This window comes from Acomys russatus, chromosome 5 (genome assembly GCF_903995435.1).
Source record: "Acomys russatus chromosome 5, mAcoRus1.1, whole genome shotgun sequence".
Classification (NCBI taxonomy): Eukaryota; Metazoa; Chordata; class Mammalia; order Rodentia; family Muridae; genus Acomys; species Acomys russatus.
The window spans coordinates 33,203,190-33,218,172 of record NC_067141.1 but is presented as its reverse complement, the minus strand read 5'-3'; the positions used below and the strand labels follow the sequence as shown (position 1 = coordinate 33,218,172).

General features: G+C 38.8%; 2 non-coding genes across 2 annotated transcripts; both read left to right on the top strand.

The window, feature by feature from the left end:
• The first annotated feature begins 11,711 nt into the window (after positions 1 to 11,711).
• On the top strand, positions 11,712 to 11,841 carry LOC127190202 (small nucleolar RNA SNORA18). Its single transcript, XR_007830711.1, has one exon. It is a non-coding gene; the product is annotated as a small nucleolar RNA SNORA18 (small nucleolar RNA).
• Positions 11,842 to 11,986: 145 nt separating this feature from the next.
• On the top strand, positions 11,987 to 12,058 carry LOC127190232 (small nucleolar RNA SNORD5). Its single transcript, XR_007830733.1, has one exon. It is a non-coding gene; the product is annotated as a small nucleolar RNA SNORD5 (small nucleolar RNA).
• The last annotated feature ends 2,925 nt before the right edge of the window (positions 12,059 to 14,983 follow it).

Here is a 14,983-nt window from a genome sequence, read left to right as displayed (position 1 = left end):
TGGAAAAACAAAAAACCTAGAATAGCTAAAACAATCTTGTACAATAAAAGATTTTCTATTGAACTTTAAAATGCTATGAAAACTAATCCTGAAGTCAATATGCAAATATTTCCATAAAGGAATATTTGATCCATTATTTCAAATATGACTTCCTACATTTTTATTTTCACTCAACTTTTTAAAAAATTTATTATGTTTCTTTTTAACATATACATTTATATTATTATACATAAATAAAATAAACTACATACAGCAGGAAGAACCATGAGACAATCAGGGATTATATAAATGTTACATTCATAGTGATTTGGCTATTTGTATTTAACAAACTTGAAGTAAACATCTTTCTTGTCTTGTTGGATCTAAATTTCTATATGAAGATCAATAGCTATCATATCTCATCTCTATTAATTTAAAACATCTATCTTGATCTAAAAACATCTTAACCCCTAACCTACTAAGCTTAATTGAAAAACTAAGCCAACTGGTCTTCCATCTCACCAGAGATTTGAAAAGGAATAAAACTTAAATATCTCAGTGAACCAGAAGTACAGGTTAGCAGCTTCCAAAATGAAAAAATTATTGAGACAGTTTACTGTCTGAACAGTCATCCACCACCCTCTATAACGTTGGAGCATCATCTTCAGCCTTCTGGCCCAATATATCTGACAGACATATTTGTGAGGCAGGAACTATTGAGGACTTGCTTACCCTGTCTTGGCAAAGTTTGGCCATAGACTCTGCCTGCATCGAAACTTGCCCATTTTTAGGCAGAATTCTGTCTATGGCAGAAATGAGGACATTTCACCCAGTGGCTTGTTTGCCACATTTGAAGCCAGCTCCATAAGGAGGTTCTTTGATGCTCATCATCCTCTTTGAGGCAGGGTGGGTGTTGTCTTGCTGTCAAAGAATCATTAGAATAATAAAAGCATCTTAAAATGCAATATTCTGTACATCTCTGTGGCTTTTGAAGACCTTATTTAACTATTTTACCTTATATATCTGTAGAATCATATCTATCTATTAGACCTGGAGTATGTATTCTTGTGATAAATTTAGACTAGTTTTTGACATGACCATGATTTGCATCAATATACAAAATTAAACACCATTGTATTAAAAGTAGCCTTATTTGTGAGTAATTATTAAGGCCTTGAGATGAGGAGTAGATTCAATAGGCTACCTTTTGTTCTATTCTCCTTCTATATTTCTGTATCATGTGAATTTTATTTGCATTTATTTGTCAATTATTACAAATTTCTTTCATTTGCTTTAAGCAAGATTCTTCACTGTTTAAGAGGCCATGCAATAACATCTTAACCCCTAACCTACTAAGCTTAAATGAAAAACTAAACCATCTGGTCTTCAACCCCATCAGAGATTTGAGAAGGAATAAAACTTAAATACCTGAGTAAACCAAAAGGGCAGGTTAGCAACTTCCAAAATTAAAAATTACTGAGACAGTTTACTGCCTGAACAGTCACCCACCACTCTCTATAATGTTGGAGCATTATCTTCAGGCTTCTGGCCCAATATATTTGATAGACATATTTGTGAGGCAGGAACTATTGAAGACTTGTTTACTCTTTCTTGGCAGAGTTTGGCCATCGACTTTGCCTGTATCCAAACTTGTCCATTTTTAGGCAAATACGTCTGTCAGATAGTATCTCATATAGCCCAAGCTGGCCCAGGCTTTATACATAGCTGAAGATGAACCTGGACGTCCAATCCTATTGCCTCCATATCCCAAGTTCTGGGATAACAAACATATACCACCATGTACACTTTATGTGATGTTGGGAATTGAATGCAGGATTTTGTGCATGCTAAGAAATCATTCTACTTGAACTGTGCCTCCAGCCCTGAATGTTGTCGACTTCTGATCCTTGGTTGAAAAATATAGTCTAGCAATTCTTTATTAATCCTCTGTCACAGTGGCCACTGAAATGTCTAAATGAGTCAAGGGACTGACTTCTGGGTTGGCAAAGGTTTTGAGTCCCTTGTTGACTCTTTTGATGGCTATGTGGAGAAGAGAATTATTGGAATATTTTTTGTAGTTGTAGCAGTTGCACTTGTAGCTGCAGCAAGAGAGAGACTAGTGCCTAGATTGTCATCCGCCTTAGGTTACTAGTAGCAGCTGCATTTGTAGCTGCAGCAACAGAGAGACTAGCACCTAGATTGTCATCAGCCATAGGTTACTGGTAGCAGCTGCATTTGTAGCTATAGCAACAGAGAGACTAGCACCTAGATTGCCATCCGCCTTAGGTTACTGGTAGCAGCTGCATTTGTAGCTGCAGCAACAGAGAGACTAGCACCTAGATTGTTATCCGCCTTAGGTTACTGGTAGCAGCTGAACTTGTAGCTATAGCAACAGAGAGACTAGCACCTAGATTGTCATCAGCCTTAGGTTACTGGTGCAGAATACACTCCTTAAAATGTCAGCAAACATGATTTAGGTGTGTGGGTCCTCATCTCCAGTGAACAAGTGCCTTTCTTTACAGTCTTTTCTCCCCTCTTTTCGTTGTCTCCTTCCTTTCATTGCCTCTCCAAGTTCAGCCACACATTCTAAACAGCTCCAACCAGACAGTTCACAGTCCTAGAGATAATGGTCACTTTTATTCCCATTTGACCATTTTTAATCATGGCCTGTTGTGCTGGAAACTTAAAATTTAATATTCTTATAAAGCAGTCATTATGTTGTGGCTCACTCCTGTCAAGTTAAAGTAATATAAAACATTTTAAAGTCACATACCTAAGCGTGAAAGACACAACTCGTTTATTTTTTGTTTTGAATCTCTTTTCCATCTGATTGTAGAAAATTTACAGTTTTATTACTTAATATTTAAGGATAAAGTCATTGGATCAGGAGTTATTGCTCCCCAGGCTTAGATATCTAACTTGATAATTAGGACTTTTTTGAGGGGGCTTTGGTTTTTATTGAGACTGGGTCTTATTACATGGCCTAGGTTGGTCTGTAACTTTCAATAATAACCCAGACTAGCCTTGTAGTCACGAAAATTCTCCTACCTCAATATCACAAATGCTGGGGTTGCAGGCATGCACCACCTCTCTGGCAGGATTTCTTTCCTCTGTCATTTACTTCTGGATAATATTTCTAAGCTCTTGGGTTTGTGGAGTTCTGAAATGCTTTAGGGGTGAATCTCATTGTTCACCTACCTCTATATTGTATGGTACTCTTCAGGATGCACAGATTTTTTTCCCAAGGCTCTTAGGCAGTATCTTTCCTTGACTTCTAACCTCAGTCCCTTGGCACCTGCTGAGATGTCCTTGGTTCTAATAATCTTGTCAGCTCCCTGACTCTGCATCCCCCATCTGCTCTTTCTCCCACCCTTCTTGGATTGCATGGTAAACCCTGATTGTCTTGTATGGTCCTCCATGACACAGAAGAATTGGGGTGGTTTTCTTAGTGTCTTCATCACACAAAGATTTTTGTGTGTGTGTGTTTTTGTGTGTGCTCTACTGTTGTCATATAAGTGTGTGGTAAAGGGAGGATATTAGCAGCTGTGTGGCTTGACCCACACCCCATCACTGAGCCAAGTGAGTGCCTGCTGATTTGTACTTTCTCAAGAGCTCCTGAATCTTTCTCCAAATGATCCACGAGTGAGGGACAAGACTCCCAAGCTAACACACCAGACCTTACTGATTCACACCCAGCTGGAGGCATTCTTCATTCGTGGTGAGAAGGCTTATTTGAGTTTATTCAGTGTGATGCTTGGTGAGTCCTTTTTGTCTCACACTTAAGCCAAAGCATTTGGACAACAATAACTGAATGATGATTCTCCTCTATTTTCCAATTCTGCTGTGGTAACTTTTTCCATAATACGAGTGACACTGGTGTCTGAATTTCCAGCTTTAAAAAAAAGGCTTCCAAGATTAAGCAAAAAAAAAAAAAAAAAAAAAAAAAAAAACAGTAAATTACATAGATTATAAAACACATTCATTGCTGGACACCATCCTGTTGCCACACAGAAAATGAACAGGGAGGCTCACATGAAAAGGTTTGGAATGTCCAGCTTTGCAATAAGTGGATGTAGAATGTCCAGGGTGGAGCTTTGTCTGTGTCACTCATTGGCATAGTTAACTAACCATTTGCCTCTTATTCTAGTGTAAAAATGAATGCCTAATAATAATGCATCTCTCCAGAGATTGGAGGGAACTCAAGGAGTACACATAACAGTGCCAGACATCTCATAAAAGCTCCAGGTGCATTATCTATGTATTCCCAGCAGGCAGATCTGGTATACCATTAGTATTCACTGTCGTGGCCATATGGAGAGTTTACGGATGCCTTTCTTTCTAACAGGTAGATGTGTACCTGGAGCCAAACATTCAGGCATGTTCTAAGAATCTGTGTAGTGAGAAGCTGCCAAGTTGGCTTGTTGAAAAACCTATGGATTTGGGCAATAAGAATGCAGTGAGCTAAAATGGATTTGGGGCTATTTGTGAGTTCAGTTTCTCAGGTTCTATGAAGGCAGTGATGGTGTAGCTACAGGAAGGCCAGGAGCACTGGGTCCATTTCACTGCTGAGAATTGAAGGCATGAGGATATCTCCACATCTGATAAGGTGCTACTGGCAGCCTGCCCATCATTCCTTCCAGAAAGAGGCATTACTATCTCAGAATGCAGAAAATGTTCTCCATTGGGGAGGAGATGTTTCTATTTCTATTTTACTGGATTTTGCGGACCTAGAAATCTGATAAACACAGCACAGTCATTTGGATATGGGAAAAAAAAAAAGATTGTCTGGAAACAAATGGTCTAAGTGAACTTTCTTGCTATAAGTAGTTTATTGTATATATGTGTAATAATATAAAGGTCTATGTAAAAAATTAAAAAATGGTTAATTAATAATTTTTTAAAAATTTGTGCACAAAAAAAAAATGTTTCAGAAGTCAACTGCAGAGTTGATGTTAGGAAAAACTTCTAATAGCAAGTTAGGGATGTATAGTAAAGATCCTGAGTCAGAACTGATTTTATTATCAGTTGCTTCATTAGTAGAATGCAACTCAGGATCGTGCTTGCTACATTTATGTAAACTTAACACAAGCTAGATTTATCTGAAGGGAAGAAACCTCAGTTGAAGAAAATGCCTCCATACAATGCAGCTGTAGAGCATTTTTTTTTCTTAATGAAGGGACCAACCACTGTAATTGTTGCCATCCCTGAGCTGGTGGTCCTGGGTTCTATAGGAAAGCAGGCTGAGCAAGCCATGATGGGAAAACCAGTAAGCAGCACCCCTCCATGGCCTTTGCATCAGCCCCTACCTCCAGGTCCATGCCCTGCATGAGTTCCTGACCCCGCTGTTCTTGATAATGAACTGTAATATGGTACTATGAGTGAAATAAACCCTTTTCCTCCCCCAAAACTACTTTTAAAAAATAATTTTTATTTTATGTACATTGGTGCTTTGACTACACACATATGTGTAAGAATATCAGATCCCCTGGGACAGAAGTTGCAGACAGTTGTGAGTTGCCATATGGTGGTGGGAATTGAACTCACGTCCTCTGGAAGAGCAGTCAATGCTCTTAACTACTGAGCCATTTATCCAGCCCCACCCATTTTTTGCACAAGGTGTTTTTTTTTTTTTTTTAAGTTTTTTGAGACAGAGTTTCTCTGTGTAGCCGTGGCTTTCCTGGACTCGCTTTGCAGACCAGGCTAATCTTGAACTTACACAGATCTGCCTGCCTTTGCCTCCCCAAGTGGGATTATAGGAGTGTGACACCAGGCCCACCTTTTAATAAAACTGCTTAAGTATAATAGTTAATTTCATGTTTTGGGGCATCAAAAATATCTTCTGATGTTAAGGTTCTCTCGGTTAAAAAAAACTATTTTTAGGGGTCTTCCAGAACAATTAGACCCTATTCAATATTTAAACTACTTTAAATTATTGTTAATCCTGATGGTACACTGTGCCATTTTTAGTTCTTGTGATTTGAACTTATCTTATTTCTTCGACTCTAAGCTTTTTCATTTTCTCTTTTATAATAGCTATAGAAACTTTGTGATTATCTGGTTATTTCCCAGGTTAACAGATGATACTTGCGTCAAATGTTAATCTAGGGCTGACAAAGTGGCTCAGGAAGCAATCATCTGTCTGGCATATGCAAGACACTGAGTTCAGATCCCAGCAACACACACACACACACACACACATGTGCATGTGTGCACTCACACTGACATGCATACATGCATGTACACTCATGCATACACACACAGTAACTCTTTATCAATGATTTCTTGCTTGCTTTGTCATGTAACTTTGTTTAGGTTGTCCACTGAGGATATTTTAAGTCATTACAACCTCAACTTACTTTCCTTTGTGACTCAAGCAACTGATTTTAAGCTTACTATATTCTTCTTCATTTAAAATCCCATTTATTTCTATTTTCTGAGATTCTGTAATGATTTCCATCTCTACAGATTGCCATGTTTAAACATCTTGTACCTAATGGATGGCACTCTTTGGGGACGTTGTAGAACCTTTGGGTTGGGACCTAGCTAAAAGAAGTGTGTCATTGGAAGGCAAGATTTGAGGTGGACAGCCTGCCCCTCTTGGGATGTGTCTCTCTCTGCTTCTTGACAGTATTATACTCTTCTTACTATGGCCATGAGTTGTTCCAACTGTCCCACTGCTGTACTTTTCCTATTGTGATGTCTCTTTCCTTAGAGACAAAAATAAACTTTCCCTCTCTTAAGTTATTTCTAAATTCTGTCATAATGACATGTAAAATAATACAGATATATTCACTGATTTTATTCATATATTTTGCTATTATATATTGTAGATAAAAGGCATTTTACTAGTTGCTATATCACCTAAGACAATAATATTTCACTCATGTGAAACAAATACAAGGATTTCTATGTTCTGAGTTGTTGCCCAATATCCAGGTCATGTTACACAATATTTTCCAAATAATATATGGAGTAGTAATAAATTTCCCGCACTTAAGTCATTCTTATATAAACCAAGTTTTTTTTTTCTGAAGTCAATTTTTGTTTCATGTTGCCTTAGCCTCAACATTTGTACCTTTGCACATTATTGAATTACTGTTTGAGTTGAAAATTTCATGTTAACAACATTTTCCCAAAATATTATTTCTTGCAAAGCTTTATTCTCTGACTTGAACACAAGTACATTTTGGCAAAATCTTTCCCAGTACCATGCATTCTCCCCCACAAAGTCCATTTGAAATTTTGATTGGAATTAATTTTAACAAACTGAATAGTTAAAAGAACAAGTCTTTGCATCCCTTTTTCAAATAAAAAATTATCATTCCTTAAAATTCAACATATCATTACCTCCATCTGTTTCGTTATTTCTGACTTCATTTTATATGTAGGCTTTTCATGCAATTCTTCAGGCCTTCCCTCCCATCCTATCCCACTCATCTCTTTATGTCCATCCATATTCTTAAAGTCTCACAGTAACTTTAATTCAATGCTTAGTTTTCCAAATCAACCAATTTGCTCTTCTTTGCTTGAGTGACTGAAAATTCCTGGAATTGCAGATGCACATCTTTCTACCCATCAGCCGCTAATCTCCCAAAAGTGTCTGCGTATGATCCACATCACCCATGAGATACTCAGAGACCTGTTGAAAAATGACACTTTTGTCCTTTACTTTCTATTTTAATGTGTTGAAAATAAAACATTATGGCACTTACCAAGTGGAGTATTAGAATTTATTACACTGTTTTACAAATTTAAAATATAAAACCCACACTCTGTCCTGAGTTAGGAGTGTTCTATCTATGAAGGATTCCAAAAACCACCAACTCCACCTTCTACTAATACAACAAAGAAAATGTGACTTCTTAGAATGAGGGCTCATTTCCCAGATCCCGGAGTCATTCTAATTCCAGCCTGCAAACAAAGAAAACATCTGGTGATAGAATTATGGAGCCAGAGAGAACTCAGTTGTTATGAGCACTTACAGCTAGAACAGAAGACCCAGGGTTAATGCCTTAAACCGAACAGCCACCTGTAACTACCACTTCACAGAGAATCCAGCTTCCCCACATATACACATTTGTGAAAATAAATCTTAAACATAAAGAATTAGCAGATGCAGGCCAACTCCCTTGATGCATCATATAAATTACATTTCTTTCTTTGAAAACCACCAAGGCCAAAAAGGCATTGGTCACAAGCAGTTATTTCAGTCACACGAGTTTGTCAAATTCATACACAAAAACTTGCATGCTATACACTGTATCCTATAGATGATTTGAAGATGAGACCAAAATGGATTTTCTTCCTTCAGAGAACTGAGTTTTACACTTTTGAAGCATTTATGCTGGTCAGGTCAGGGCCTTGATTTTAAGTAGCAATTCTATTCAGACATCTTAATAATCTACTATCTGATGACAGTAAAAAAAAAACTGATAACCCAATCAGGTAAAAGGAATGGCCCAACCACATTTATTTCTCTGTTCAACCCCGGAATATATGTGAACCAATATCCTCAACTTTAAGCTGGAGCACAGGGAAGTGTAGATGTGCTCCTATCAGATGTTAGTGCTGCCTAAGAGACAGGTGAGATCTGGGCTTGCCATTCCGGCTCCAGCTTCCCTCGGCAGAATGGCGCCCATCCGCCATTCTCCTCGTCAGCCCTCCCTTCCATATTCATGCTGTTGAGGGTAGGATTCCATTCCTGGCACGGCATGGCAGGAGCAGAATGTAGCTAGCTGTCTTGTTGACAGTTTTCCGCGAGCTTCGCAGTAAGCCTTTACCACATGAACACTTTTGAAATTTAGAATTTTTCTTTCTGAGCACAGATGAGATCCTGGAGCGTACAGAACATTTTTTGTCAGAACTAGTCTCTTATAAGCTTCTGCCATTTCTTCTCACCCGAGAGTGAGGAAATCAGAATCCCAGGGAAAGACAAACAGCAGAGGGCAGCTTTCTTCCCAGTGTCCTTTCTTCAGTATTTAAAACCTCAACTTTCCACTATTCCCACAAATATTTCAAGGGAAATGGCTAAACTAAGATTGTCTTTAATATACATAGGGGTGTGTGTGTTTAATTTTTATGTTTTGGGTGTTTGCCTGCATGTATGTCTGTGTACATGTGCTATTTGTATGTCTTGTACCTGCAGAGAGCAGAAGAGGTGTCAGACCCTGTAGGACTGGAGTGAAGTCACAGAAGGTTATGAGCTTCCCTGTAGGTGCTGAGCACTGAACCTAGATCCTCTGAAAGTGCTCTTAACCACAAACCCATCTCCCCAGCCCCTAAGTTAAGATTTTCTTATGCTTCCACAAGTTTAATTTCTTGTCTTTTTTGCCAGCAAGTTTCTACTTTCTAATTACTATCGAAAAGCTTCTTTTTTTTTCCTTTTTTTTTATTAATTTATTCTTGTTACATCTCAATGTCGAAAAGCTTCTTAACACAGATTTGCTTTATTAAACAAGCTAAACATGTAACACATAGACACGTATAAGTTGCCTAAATGAGCCTATGATCACCTCATCAACAGAGAACTCACGTCTAATTGCCAATTTCTAGTTATACAGGGCAGAGAGTGATAAGTGACTCTACACCAGTGACATGACTTCCCAGCCAGCTAGGAAACAAGGCCTTAAACATGGAAGGTGTATCAGACATCTCTACTACAAGTTTCTGTCTATGTGGTGTTAGCAAAACTTGTTACCTGTGAGGTTAATTGTATGTTGAATAAATCTATAACTAAAGAGAGAAACACGAGATTTGCAGAGGTAAAAGAACAAGTTCAGTGTTAGAAAAACCCCACGTGTTTAAAGTGATGAATGCAGTTAACATCTTTTAGACAGCATGTAAGGAAGCAACCTGGGGGTAGCGGCGGAAACATAGCAGATATCCAGAAAGGAGAGGCTGCTGAGGAAAAACTACATAAGAATGTGTAGATGGGTGTCCGGTTTGATGAGAGTGCTGAGGTGCACATTCCAGGACAGTGACGAGGGACAGCTCCCTAAGAACATTGAGAAGAGGGCAATGGTGAACTTTGGAAATTCGGGGAACCCCAATACACCGAAGTTCACAGTTGTGTTGTTCTTTCTCCCTCGTCACTGCATAGGTGTTCCCAGGTCCTGCCAGCATGGAAGAGAATAGTGCTCTAGGTCAGTTGTTATCCCAGATTCTGTGAAAGCAAGCCAAGTCTCAGTCACACAGAACACTTAGCCCATGGGAATATTGAGGGGTTTTTTTGTTTTTTGTTTTGTTTTGTTTTGTTTCGTTTTAGGGAAACAACTCCACCTGACTTTACCTCTTGTAACATTTTTTTTTTAATTAAGTAGGTGCACTTTTTACTATTGACCAGTCAGGCTCTCATGAAGACAGAATATAACATCTGGGTCTGAAAAATGACTTAGCAGGTATGAGTGCTTCATGCCCTTGCAGAGGACCACACTCAGTACTCATAAGAGGTAGCTCAAAACTGTCTGTTAGTCCAGCTCTCAGGGGTCAGATGTCCTGTTCTGGCTTCCTTTGGTGCCCACTTACATGCATGTACACACAAAGACATGGTAAAAAAAATTTTTTTTTTTTTTTAGTTTTTTGTTTGTTTGTTTTGAGACTGGGTCTCACTGCGTTTATCTGGCTGTCCTGGAACTCACTATATACACCAGGCAGGGCTAGAACTCAGAGAGATCCGCCTGCCTCTGCCTCCCAAGTACTGGGATTAAAGGCGTGTGCCACTACATTTAACTAAATTAAATCTTTAAACAATATGTATGTTTGTGTGCATGCGTGCGTGTGCAATGTCAGGAGCAGTTACTGGACAGTGGTTCTTCTGTGTAAGCTGCACCAGTCTGGGAAAGTGATCTAACATTGAGCATTAATCATTTTACCTGAAAATGCAACTGCAGAACTCACCTCACAGGGTTTGAGATTAAATCAGTTTAGATATACAGTATATCTAAATGTGTGTGGGTGCTGGACTCGGGATTTAGATCTTCATGCTTATAATGTATGAAGTAGCATTGTTGGGCGACTGTTTCCAGTATAGCTTTAAAACACACTTTGGGTTTGCAAATGAAAGTTTGAGTTTAAATGTTTGGGGCTGAGGGCATGGTTCAGGCAGTAAGATAACTGCAGCATAAGAATGAGGATCTGAGTTTGAATCCTCAGCATTCACATAAAAGCCATGTGGTGGCACATGTCTTTAACTCCACTTCTGGGAAAGAGAGGGAGTGACAAACAGATCCTCAGAGCTCAAAGGCCAGCCAGTTTAGCAAATTGGTGAGCCACATCTTCAAGGAGAGACTCAAAAAAGCACAATGGAACATGTGGTCTTCATGTGCACCCAAACATGCATACAAACATCTTCACACAGATACACAACACACACATATGATAATAGTAATAACAATAATAATAATAAATTTTAATTTAAGAGTTTAAAATATAGATAAGTAATGTAGACTATCAAGAAATAAATTATAAACCAATAACAAGGTAATAAAACTATTATGCTCAGAAATTGATTATATTTAAACACTTTTAAACATGGTCAGATATAGTCCAAGTTGGCCTTGAACTTATTGTAAAGCTGAGGATGGCCTTGAGCATCTGAGACTTCTCTCTCTACCTTCCAAGAACTAAGATAATGGATGTGCTACTTGGTACATGTAGGTAGAATAAATCTTTCACAGATTAAGACCAAACTGTACCCTTTCTATAACTTTAATGTCATTAGAAGTCCTGGACCATTTGAGGTCTATCCCGATGGGGCTTCCCTGGTAGCCACACATTGTTGGAAATGCCTCATAGAGTAACTTGTGGTTTCCTTGACTCATGGGACTATTTATTAGACCTGTGGGAAGGAACTACATACAAGACAGCTAACAAACTATGAAACCTTAAACGTCAGTCTTGGGTGTATTTTTCTTCAGGTGCTGGCATCTCCTTCACAAAGATGAGTATTCTGAGTGTTGGGTGAGTTTTGGTGGCGCTGTATGTAATCTTGGGAAATAATACAGTTACAGTTCAGATGATGAATTAAATTGTTCAACTGCTGAATGGTACAGACATGAACTAAAACTTAATTCTGACAGAAAAAAAAGAAAAAATAAAAGAAGTCCTGGACCACAGTAGCTTAATACTTCAAGACAGCAGCAGCTTCTGCAGAAATAAATTGCTTTCTTATCTGTCAGTCTTGAATAATTATTTCAGACAATGGTTCCAACTATGTCTTGTCTTCAAGTTCTTGGCAAATTTTTCCAAGAAAGATGCCAATTCTTACCTTGGTGGCATATTCCTGGGGAGTGTTAAGAACTATTCATTTTATATGACATAATTCTTCAGAATTAGGAAAAAGCTGGGTGGTAGTATCCAGAGATGTACAAGTCTTACAGACATTACAACAAGAAAGAGAGTTCACTGAGCAGACCCTAAGGGCTCAGTTCCTCTCACCTCTCCCTTGCAGTTTCAATCCCGGCCTGGGAGATCATCTTGACTCACTTCCTGCTTCAGCTTGTCTCACTTCCTGCTTCTGTACACCTGTCTTCTCTGCTCACTGTATCAGTTACCTCTTGATAGATTATAGAATTACATCTAACTCTGACCATTGTGAACAAGCTTCCTATGAACATTTGTGGAAAGGTCCTTACATAGATGCACAATTCTATTCTTCTTGGATAAACAATTTGGAATTAAATTACAGGGTTTTGTTTTTTTAACTTCTTGACTCTTGGTAAGTAGGTATCTAAAAGGAACTCAAGAGCTGTGGAGGTGGCTCAGTGAGTAGAAGACCACCTGTGCAAGCACGAAGACCGTAGTTCGGAGTCCAGCACCCACATACAGAGCTGGAACAGCAGGGCATGTTTGTAATTCACACATTTGGGGAAGGCAGAGGCAGGTGAATTGTCAGAACTCACTTGCTAACTAGTCCAATTGGTGAACTCTAGGTTCAGTGGGCGATATTGTCTCAAAACTAAGGAGAAATGCTACAAAAAATAATACTCTTTGGAGTTGACATTTGGTTTTCACATGTGCACATATGCCTGCATACAGAAAGCGCATCTGCACACACAGGCACACATATATGAACATGTTCACATACTACACACACACAAGAAAACCTCAAAACTTCCTTAGTGGCTGTACCAATTCAGATGGCGTCTGTGGGTTGTGATTCATATATCATACAATTTACACTTCTATAAGAAACTGCCATCAATGGTTGTGAAAATTCCAGCTTTTGAGAATGAGAAAGAAATTAAAATCTTTCATTTCCTCCAAGGAAAAAACTGTAAACCCTATACAATAACTATTTTTTAAAAGGAGAAGGAGAAGAAGAAAAGGAGGAGGAGGAGAAGGAAAAGGAGGAGAAGCTATCAACGTGAGAGTAGGCGAGGATAGCTAGGAAGGGCTGAAGGGAGAAAAGGGAGGAAGACAGTGATATAATTCTATTTAAATTAAAAAATTTTAATTTGTAATAAATAAATTTATTCACCAAGGAAACAAGGTCCTCTAAATCAATAGGATTGATGCACATATGAACTCACAGAGACCAAGGTATCATGAGCAGGATCCGAAGGGGTCTGCATCAAATGGGACTCTAGAGCTGAAAGAAGTATATACACACACACACACACACACACACACACACACACACACACACACACACACACACACACACATCCCTAGCCCAGAAGCTATCTCCAATTGATAACCACTTAAGATTGAAAATTTATTTTTTCTGTTTTTTATTTTTATTTAATTAATTTACATCTCAATGGTTTTCCCCTCACTTGTATCCTCCCATTCCTCCCTCCCTCCCTCCCTCCTGCTTTCACCCTATTCCCCTCCCCTAGGTCTATGAACAAGGGGGACCTCCTCCTCCACTATATGGTCATAGGCTTCAAGTCTCATCTTGGTAGCCTGCTTATCCTTTCTCTGAGTGACACCAAGCCTCCCCACCACAAGGAAGTGGTCAAATATGGAACACTAGAGTTCATGTCAGAGTCAATCCCCGCTCTCCACATAACTGGAGAATGTCCTGTCCATTGGCTATATCTGAGTAGGGGTTCAATGTTTACTACTTGTATTGTCCTTGGTTGGTTCCATAGTTTGAGCAGATCCTCCTAGGTCCAGATCTGACCCTCATGATGTTTTTCTTGTAGGTTTCTAGGACCCTCTGGGTCCTTCTACTTTCCCATTCTCCCATACTTCTCTCACCTAGGATCCCAATAGGATGTCTTCACATCTATCCCAATCTCCTGATAAGTGAAGACTTTCATGGGACATCCCTTTTGGGCTAGTGGCCAATTAAAAATGAGTATATACCATGTGAGTCTTTCTATTTCTGTGTTAACTCAATCAGTATGATTGTTTCTAGTTCCCTCCATTTGTCCACAAATTTCTGGAATTCCTTATTTTTAATAGTTGAGTAGTATTCCATATGTAAATGTGCCACAGTTTCTTTATCCATTCTTTGAATAAGGGGAATTTAGGCTGTTTCCAGGCTCTGGCTATTATGAATAAGGCTACTATGAACAGGGTTGAGCATATGTCCTTGTTGTGTGGTGGGGCATCTTCTGGTTATATTCCAAGGAGTGGAATAGCTAGGTCTTGAGGTAGCCCTATTCCCAGTTTTCTGAGAAAGCACCAGATATATTTCCAAAGTGGTTGTACAAGTTTGCATTCCCACCAGCAATGAAGAAGTGTTCCCCTTTCTCCACATCCTCACCAGCATGTGCTGTCACTTGAGTTTTTGATGTTAGCCATTCTGATGGATGTAAGATGAAATCTCAGAGTCATTTTGATTTGCATTTCTCTGATGACTAAGGATGTCGAGCATTTCTTTAAGTGTTTCTCAGCCATTTGATGTTCCTCTGTTGAGAATTCCCTGTTTAATTCTGAGCCACATTTCTTAATTGGGTTGTTGGGTGGTGTTTAATTTCATGAGTTCTTTATATATTTTGGATATTAGACCTTTGTCAGATGTAGTATTGGTGAAGATCTTTTCCCAGTCTGTAGG